Genomic DNA, 7947 nt, shown 5'->3' on the forward strand with positions numbered 1-7947 from the left:
GTAATACTGGATTAGTCTACAGATGGTTTGGCATAGTTCTTGCTAGGATGATGGATTTACTTAAGAGGGACAACCCACCTTGGGTGTGGGTGGCAGCAACCAATAGGCTCGTAGTCTGGATGGAATAAAAAGGAAAAGGAGAATGAAGGCTGGCTGCTTTCTGCCTGCTAGTCTATGAACTATTTCTCCTCTGCCATGGCATCTTGCCTTGGGGCCAGTCAACTATGGACTGAAACCTCTACAAACTGTGTAAATCTTTCCTCCTTTACCACATCGATGTCAGGTATTTTGTCCCAGTAATAAGAAAGACAAGGAGCTTGGGCTCCTCTCTTCTACCCAGCTCAGACTTAGAGGGAGGAGAGCTTTGCCCACAGCTGCAGCTGTGATACGGACTGGCTCCACTACAGCTTGCTCACAAAGCGGAGGTTTCACACCATGAGGGCAGCCAAGTGGGTATAAGGCTACCATCCCCTCAGCACTGCCAATGACACAGGGTAGAGGCAGGATGCCATCCCTATCCCTGGCTCTGGTTCAACAGCTCTCAGGCTCTTCCCTTGGGGAAAGAGGCAGGCGGTAAGAATGGAGAACCCCACAGCTCTGCCTGAGGTGAGTAACTTTGGAACAGAGAATAGAGGAAATTCATGTCTAAAAGTATTGTCAGCCAGGTGTGGTGGCACACACTTGAAATCCCAGCACTTGGGAGGCTGAGGCAGGAGGATTTTTGTGAATTTGAGGTGAGCCTGGGCTGCACAGTGAGTTCAAGGCCAGCCTGAACTACATAGCAAAGCTCTGTCTGAAAAAAAAAGAAGGAAAGAAAGAAAGAAAGGGGAAAGAATGAAGGAAGGAAGGAAAAGAAGGAAAGGTGTTGTCAAAAACAATGGCAACATGGCTGACAAATAATTGAGAGGGGGTGGAAGCTCCATAATACTAGCAACCACAAGCAAAATAGCAGACCAGCCAACAGATTAACAATGAGAATCAAGGAGTGAATTAGCCAAGAAGAGCCCTACTATAACCAAAGACATCCCTGGGACTCTGGAAGGCTGTGCATGTGTTTTAAGCTGCCTCTACTCAGGAGCAATTAAAGTGCAGTGTGAGGCAAACTCAAAGAATTGGAACAGGTTCTTCAGCCTCTTGGAGTAAATGGCTTAACACTATTATAATAGCTATGTTCTAAGAACTGAAGAAAACCATATTTGAAGGATTAAAGGGAGGCATAGTAACAATGATTCATCAAATAAAAAATATAAATATAGTGTGATGGTTAATTTTACCTGTCAACTTGATCAGATTAAGTGGTGCCCAGATATCTAGTGTGTCTTGTGCAAGAGATTAGCATTGGAATCAGTAGAGGGAGTAAAGAAGATTGTCCTTACCAATGTGAGCAGGTCTCATCTAATCCAGAAAGTTCCTGAGAGAACAGAAATACAGAAAAAGAGTGAATTTGCTCTGTCTCCTTGCACTATGACATCCATCTTTTCCTACCTGCAGACTTCAGCAGTCCCACTGCTCAGGTCTTTGGATTAAGACTGGAACTTAGACCCTAACCTGAAGTTCCCAGCATCAGGTTTAATGGAACTGTACCACCAGCTTTCCCACCTCCTTTACAGGTTGTAGATCATGGGACTGCTCAGCCTCATAATTGTGTGAGCAAATGTCTCATAATGTCTTTCCACATCTTTCACCAAATGTCCTGTTGGTTCTCTTTCTTTGAAAAATCCAGATTAATGTAGATAGTGATTTTTTTTCTTAAGAAACAACTAGAAATTCTGAAGTGGAAAATTTCAAAACCCTAACTGAAAAAATCTATTTGAGGAGCCAAAGAGTACATATGAATTGGCCAAATAATCAGAAAACTTGAATAGAGGTCAGTAGCGATTATGCAATCTAAAGAATGGACAGGGAAATATAAACAGCCTTAGGAAATGCAGGACACCACTGAATGCACCAACATACATGTGGCAAAGTACCAGGAAGAGAGGAGAGAGAAGGGAATGGAGGAGAGCCATCAGCATTGGAGATGCAAACATGGCTATCATCAGTGATTAGTACATTAGCCCTTGTTCTTCTCACTTATTCATTCTACCCTGGCCCTACCTTCTTGCCATAATAAGCCACTTCCCTTTCCCCAGAATGGACTGTTCTTTGCCTGCTTGCATTTGCTTATGTTGTATGTGCTTCCTTGATTGCCTTCTCTCCTCTCAACCACCAGGTGAAGAGCTGCCCCTTTCTGATATTGAGAAAGAATCGGCAAGCAATATCCATTGTCTACCACATGTTACAAGCAGTTCTGCAAGATATCCGCAACTCCTGCCCAATCTTTGTCTGAAAATTCTCCAAAAAACCCAAAACAACAACAGTAAAACTTAACATTTATATACTTTACTGAACTAAAGGTGAGTCCTAATGATCTGATCACGAAAACAGAGGTTAACTCTTAAGCCTCCTGGCTAAACTGAATTCAGTCTCAGTTTTGGTAAACAATGCTTTCTTATTCCGCCAAAAATCCTGCTCTAATTTCTTACAGAACCGATTTCTTTCTTTCTCTGTGTGTGTACACATGACTATAATAAAATCTAACAAGTGTTCAACTCAGTTGCTGCCTTTTTTTTTTAACAAGAATAAAGCTCAAGTGACAAATGCTCTGATACAGCTTTCCCTCACCGTCAAGGTGGGACGACCACTCTCACTGGATTCCTCATCTGAGCTTCTGTCTCTACTGACTCACATGTCTTTCCCCATACTGGATGGTTCTTGAAGCCCAGGACCTCTTCTTTCATGTGTAGCATGGTTCCTATAACTTAAAAAAGAAGAAGAAAGAGAAGGGGCGGAAAGGAAGTGGAAGGGAAGGCAAGTTGTATGTAGCATGTTTCATAAAGCTATATTTTTTCTAATATTTTATTTACTAAGCACTCATAATTAAGATTTTCTGTGTTTCTACAAAAATTGGCAGCTCAAACTGAATACACACACATAGGAAGTATGCTATAAACAGAAGTCATTAAAATATACAATAATCTATTCAATTGCTTTAGCAGATCAAAAAATATTTGCTTCTGTCGCTTTCCTTCCCAATTCTACTAGGGATTTTTTTTTTAAACTGAATAGTTTAAAGTCACTTTCCAGAGGCAAGGAAAAAAATATCAAGTGTCTGGAAATGTCTGCGCCAGCAGTCAGCAGTCTTAGCAAAAGCTCCTTTCAGGGGAATTACTCCTTGAGAACCTAAACATGTCCCTGGGGCATGCTGAATCCGCGGGAATGACTCCTGGCAGCCTCAGACCCAGTGGAAGGCTCCCAAGAAAGGATCACAACCCTGAGCTCAGGAAGCAGTGAATGACTCATTCAAGGCCCCAGCTGTGGGGGCCCTAGGTTTGGGCTGCATGTATCTAGGTCATATTGGAGAATATCTGGGCAGTGTAATGATACCTGCCCCTTCTTGTGTGTCCCCTGTCCCCATAGTATGAGAGATCTCTGTCCCCATTTCCTGGCAGTGCATTAAGGTCACAGTCTCTCCTTTTGCTGCTCTTCCTGTTGGCAGATCTCTTCCTCCATCCTCTGATGGGCCAACGCAGAGGTCTGAACAACTACATCTCCAGAAAAGAGAAGTGATTTAAAGTTACCACAGTGTCCAATGACATGATTGAGCTGTTGTTAAAAATATCAGTCCATGGAAGAGTCCTTCATTAGGTAATGGTCTGGTAAGATGGGCCACTTTATAGACTTCAAAATGTTCTCCAAGAAACCGAACTGCCGGAGACATCTGGAGCCATGTGGACAGCAAATTTCCAATTCAGGCTCAAATGAAAGGTCTTAACTTTATCTAAAAGAGGTTCTTACAGATACTTTAAGTCATAACAGGACACCAGAACTTCAGAATGTAAAAAATATTAAGAGTGAAAATAGTCACATTTACTGAACATTCATTGTGTACCAGGTACTATATTGTGAGTTTTCAATTAGGTAACTATTATTATTCTTATAGTTAACAGATGAAGAAACAAGTTTTGCAATTTTAATAATTATCAAGGTAGTAAGGGGAAAAAAAGGAGCTCCAATTCAAGCTGGGTTGAATTGGCATATATAGTTAATATTCTGTGGTTTATACTCCAAGCTTAGTTAGTGTTTAAAACAAAACAAGAAGGGCCTGGGATTTAGCTCAGTGCTTTCGCTGCCTGCTGCACAAGTGCAAGGACCTGAGTTCGATTCCCCGGTACCAAAAAACAAACAAAACAAAATAAGAAAATAATGATTTAAACCAAGAAGGAACAATTGAAGGCAAACCATGAAACAGGAAAGGTCAAAGGAATCTTGTCTAAGAGCCCGAGGGTGAGTAAGTAGGGTCAGTGATGATTGATCTAGAGAAATATGCACAGGCAGTCCTAATCTGGTGTCAGATCTACATCTACGGAGGAACAAACATATTGGCAACCTATGGCATAGGCTTAGCAAGAAAGATCAAATACCTCTGCCAGATGCTCAGAACTCTCTATCACTACTTTGCCTTTGTAACTTAATACTGATGTAAGAAAAGAAGAATTTTATCTTCAAATTCTCCTGGTTTAACTTTTGTCTCTAGAAAATTACAGGGACTGAAGATTTCCAATAAGTTAAAGGGAATTTTCAATAAGTTAAAGGGAATTCTCAGCCCCATATTACTAATTTTCTGATTAAAATTAGCAACCTCTCCCAACCACTCACTTTGGACTCTGAAGCCTGGCTCATAATTCTATTACACAACTTATTGCTTCATTTATAAGAATTAGCTATTTGTGGTTGGGACTCCAGCTCCCGGCAGGCACCGCTCCGGGACTGGGACCGGCGTGCGTGGCGGCGCTGCCCGCTGGGACTCGTAGCACGGCCAGCGGAGAGTGCTTTGGACACCGTGAATTTTGATGTTATAAAGGGCAAGCCAGGACGCATCATGTGGTCTCAGCGTGATCCATCACTTCGCAAAAGTGGACTAGGCAACATATTCATTAAAAATTTGGACAAATCCATTGATAATAAAGCACTGTATGATACATTTTCTGCTTTTGGTAACATCCTTTCCTATAAGGTGGTTTGTGATGAAAATGATTCCAAGGGCTATGGATTTGTACATTTTGAGACGCAAGAAGCTGCTGAAAGAGCTATTGAAAAAATGAATGGGATGCTCCTAAATGATCGCAAAGTATTTGTTGGACGATTTAAGTCTCGTAAAGAATGAGAAGCAGAACTTGGAGCTAGGGCAAAAGAGTTCACCAATGTTTACATCAAGAATTTTGGAAAAGACATGGATGATGAGCGCCTTAAGGATCTCTTTAGACCTGCCTTAAGTGTGAAAGTAATGACGGACGAAAGTGGAAAATCCAAAGGATTTAGATTTGTGAGCTTTGAAAGGCATGAAGATGCACAGAAAGCTGTGGATGAGATGAATGGAAAGGAGCTCAATGGAAAACAAATTTACGTTGGTCGAGCTCAGAAAAAAGTGGAACCCCAGACGGAACCTAAGCACAAATTTGAACAAATGAAGCAAGATACGATCACCAGATACCAGGGTGTTAACCTTTATGTGAAAAATCTTGATGATGGTATTGATAATGAACATCTCCGGAAAGAGTTTTCTCCATTTGGTACAATCACTAGTGCAAAGGTTATGATGGAGGGTGGTCGCAGCAAAGGATTTGGTTTTGTATGTTTCTCCTCCCCAGAAGAAGCCACTAAAGCAGTTAAAGAAATGAATGGTAGAACTGTGGCCACCAAGCCACTCTATGTAGCTTTAGCTCAGCTCAAAGAAGAGAGCCCGGCTCACCTCACTAGCCAGTATATGCAGAGAATGGCGAGGGTACGAGCTGTGCCCAACGCTGTAATCAACCCCTACCAGCCAGCACCTCCTTCAGGTTACTTCATGGCAGCTATCCCACAGACTCAGAACCGTGCTGCATACTATCCTCCTAGCCAAATTGCTCAACTAAGACCACGTCCTCGCTCAGGGTGCTCAGAGTGCCAGGCCTCATCCATTCCAGAATATGCCCGGTGCTATCCGCCCAGCCGCTCCTATACCACCATTTAGCACTATGAGACCAGCTTCTTCACATGTTCCACGAGTCATGTCAACACAGCGTGTTGCAAACACGTCAACACAGACAATGGGTCCACACCCTGCAGCTGCTGGCGCTGCAGCTACTCCTGTCCGCACTGTTCCCCAGTATAAATACACTGCGGGAGTCCACAGTCCTCAGCAGCATCTTAATACACAGCCACAGCCTGCTGTTCATGTACAAGGTCAGGAACCTTTGGCTGCTTCCATGTTGGCATCTGCCCCGCCCCCCAAGAGCAAAAACAAATGTTGGGTGAACGGCTGTTTCCACTTATTCAAGCCATGCACCCTACTCTTGCTGGTAAAATCACTGGCATGTTGTTGGAGATTGATAATTCAGAACTTCTTCACATGCTTGAGTCTCCAGAGTCTCTCTGTTCTAAGGCTGATGAAGCTGTAGCTGTACTACAAGCCCACCAAGCTAAAGAGGCTGCCCAGAAAGCAGTGAACAGTGCCACTGGAGTTCCAACTGTCTAAAATTGATCAGGGACCATGAAAAGAAACTCATGCTTCACCAAAGAAAAATATCTAAACATCAAAAAACTTTAAATACTATGAAAAAAACCCATTGCAAAATATAAAATAAATTTAAAAAGGAAAGGAAACTTTGAACCTTATGTACCGAGCAAATGCCAGGTCTAGCAAACAATGCTAGTCCTAGATTACTTGATTTAAAAACAAAAAAATACAAAAAAAAATAGTAAAATATAAAAACAAATTAATGTTTTATAGACCCTGGGAAAAGAATTTTCAGCAAAGTACAAACATTTAAAGCATTTCTTTCTTTAATTTTGTAATTCTTTACTGTGGAATAGCTCAAGATGTCAGCTCTGTTTTAAGTAACAGAATTGATAACTGAGCAAGGAAACATCATTTGGTGTATAAAATTCTTGCTTTAATAAAAATTCCTTAAACAGTGAAAAAAAAAGAATTAGCTATTTGTAATGAGCAACTGTCTGTCATTCCTTTCTGTCATTGTTCTACTGGAAAACTGAAGAAGTTATGTAAATATTAGGTAATGTTGGTTATTCCTTTTAGCCTTAAACTACCTAAATCCATCTTTACACTTATGTGTAAGCATGCACAACCAAACACACAGACTTTTCTTTCCTGAAAATGCATCTACTTCAATACTTTTCAGTAAGAAGTTTGAAAATTTTTTATTTCATATAAATCCAGGATTCATTTTTTTCCCAGGATTCATTTTTATCACTAAGGATTGTCAACATACTACTCCCCATTTCTCTTCAAAGTTCTGCTTGTCCGAGAATCTTAATTATCCAATGAATATGGTACCCTAAGGAAAATCTGAGAGTCAAGAGGTCTGAGTTGTCTCCTGGCATGTTCTAAAAGATAACAGGTTAAATGGGTTTCTATTTACATGGCAGTTTGATACTGTCCATTTCTTCTCTCAATCCTATATTTCTCTTCAGCCTATATTTCTACCTCAAAGCCAACAAAGACCCTTGTATTGTTAATACTGTTAATGTCAATCTAAGGCTTTTGCATTTCAAATACAGTTTTTTCTCCCAGAATAATCAACTAAGACTTTTAATTCTTTTTATTTCACATTATATTTACAAGGGAATATTTCTTTGGAAAGGGGGTATATTCCCAAGAGGTTTGAGTCAGAATGTTGTAAGTACATTTATATATTAAGTGTACTAGAAGAGTAGGCCATTTTTAAGTTTTTTCTTTGTTTGCTTCACATCTTTTTTATTAATGCATACTGGTTATACAGATTAATGGGTTTAATTTTGGCAAGTCCATACATGCAAATAACGTATTTTGATCATTTTTGCCCCTTCTCATCCCCCTTGCCCTGTCCTCCCCTTAGTTTCTCATAGGAGAGGGTTCAAGGAATATAT

General features: G+C 40.8%; 2 pseudogenes; both read left to right on the forward strand.

Annotated features, from left to right (window-relative positions):
• Window positions 1-276: 276 nt before the first annotated feature.
• LOC147821714 (polyadenylate-binding protein 1 pseudogene) lies at window positions 277-5206 on the forward strand (annotated as a pseudogene).
• LOC101721219 (polyadenylate-binding protein 1 pseudogene) lies at window positions 4957-6844 on the forward strand (annotated as a pseudogene).
• The last annotated feature ends 1103 nt before the right edge of the window (window positions 6845-7947 follow it).

Source organism: Heterocephalus glaber, unplaced genomic scaffold, assembly GCF_053883595.1.
Source record: "Heterocephalus glaber isolate CG9 unplaced genomic scaffold, H.glaber_assembly_v1.0 deba00001720, whole genome shotgun sequence".
Taxonomy (NCBI): Eukaryota; Metazoa; Chordata; class Mammalia; order Rodentia; family Bathyergidae; genus Heterocephalus; species Heterocephalus glaber.